This window comes from Macadamia integrifolia, chromosome 2, assembly GCF_013358625.1.
Source record: "Macadamia integrifolia cultivar HAES 741 chromosome 2, SCU_Mint_v3, whole genome shotgun sequence".
Classification (NCBI taxonomy): Eukaryota; Viridiplantae; Streptophyta; class Magnoliopsida; order Proteales; family Proteaceae; genus Macadamia; species Macadamia integrifolia.
This window is the reverse complement of record NC_056558.1, coordinates 43,177,549-43,179,165: the sequence shown is the minus strand read 5'-3', so window position 1 is coordinate 43,179,165 and position 1,617 is coordinate 43,177,549. Positions and strand designations below refer to the sequence as shown.

At 36.2% G+C, this 1,617-nt stretch overlaps 1 non-coding gene across 1 annotated transcript; it reads left to right on the top strand.

Moving 5' to 3' along the window:
* Positions 1–475: 475 nt before the first annotated feature.
* Positions 476–582, top strand: LOC122072451. Its single transcript, XR_006138466.1, has one exon. It is a non-coding gene; the product is annotated as a small nucleolar RNA R71 (small nucleolar RNA).
* Positions 583–1,617: the final 1,035 nt, after the last annotated feature.

Below are 1,617 nucleotides of genomic sequence, written 5' to 3'. Positions count from 1 at the left end.
TTGGTTGCCCTGATTCCAAGAGAAATTTGGGTGATTTCTCCATCTTGGATTGTAGGTGTTACTATATAGATTATTCTGGTATAAGGCATTAACACTATCATTAGAAGTGCCCCCAGAGGTGTTGAGGCATTCTTCTATGACATGTCCAGGGGACTGGCACTAAGCACAAATCTTAACCAAATTGACTGATGATGGCTCTCTAGGAACAGTAGCCTTAATTCTCTTGATTAGGCTATCCAAATGGGATTCCTTGGCTACTATTCTATCCACAAAATATCCTATTTCTCCTATGGTTTTTTCACTCTCTTAGGTTGATTCCAACTCACGAGTTTTGTTAGCTAAGTCAAGAAAGAATTCCCATGCCTTTCCTTCATCTGTAAAGGATGTGAATCCCTCAGGGCACATAAACTCTATTATTTATTTAGTTGGGTAATCAATACCCTCATAAATTATTTGACATAAATACCATAAGTCTAGGCTCTGGTGAGGGCATTCTTGGAGTAAATCCTTGAATCTCTCCATAAGTTTGGAAAAGGACTCACTAGGCTTTTGCCTAAATTAAAGGATTTTACTTCTAAGCTTATTGGTCTTGTGAGTTGGGAAAAAATTCTTAAGGAAGACAACTGTGAACTGTTCCCATGAGGTTATGGAATTTGTGGGTAACCCATACAACCACTTCTTAGTTTTGTCTTTTAATGCAAAAATGATAAACCTAAGCTTAATAGCATCATCAGAAAGTTGTTGGATCTTAATTAGAACACATACCTCTTCAAATTCCCTTAGAAATAGGTATGCGTCCTCAGAGGTCAACCCATGGAAGTGGGGCAACTTAATGATGTATTGAGATTTGAGTTCAAAATTATTGCCCTGTGCTTGTGGTAGAACTATGCAGGAAGGTTGGACTATTCTAGCAGGGTAGAACCTATCTTTTAGAGATTTAGGTGAAGGGTTTTGATATTGGTCTCCCATATTGAAAGGTGTTTGAGATTTTAAATGTAACCACAAGTGTATGGATTAGTGTGCTATGGGTCGAACACAGAGAGAGGAGTCACTTTATTTTTTTTTTATTCCTTTTAATAATGTGAAAGTGAACCGATTAATGGTGGTGATCTAATTCTAATTACCGTCCTAAACATATTTATCTAAAATAATGTCCTAACCATTCTTCATCTAAGAATTTAAAGACACAAGTCACGCAATTAAAATTAAATAAATAAATAACTGAAAATAAACAACCCATGTAATTTTAAAAAATAATAATAATAATAAATAAAGAAAAAAAATGCCGAAAGAAAAATAAAGTAAAAGAATGGGGGGAAAGCTAGAGAGAGACTCACAAGTAGGTTTCTCTACTTAGCCCGAGGGATGCATCATAATATGAGCTTCCCTACTTGACCAGAGAGTCACTCTTACAAGGGTTACTCTACCTGGCTTTAGGGAAAGGGAGACAATTAAAATAAAAACAATAAATTGATGGTTCTATGGCTAGGAGGGGCAAAGCTAACACATACACTAGCCATGAACCTTGGGGGAAAGGGACAGCAATAATGTAATGACTGAAATTAAAATCCTAAATTAAGAAAGAAAGGGTAGTCAGAAGAGGGAATGAAAGGGGAG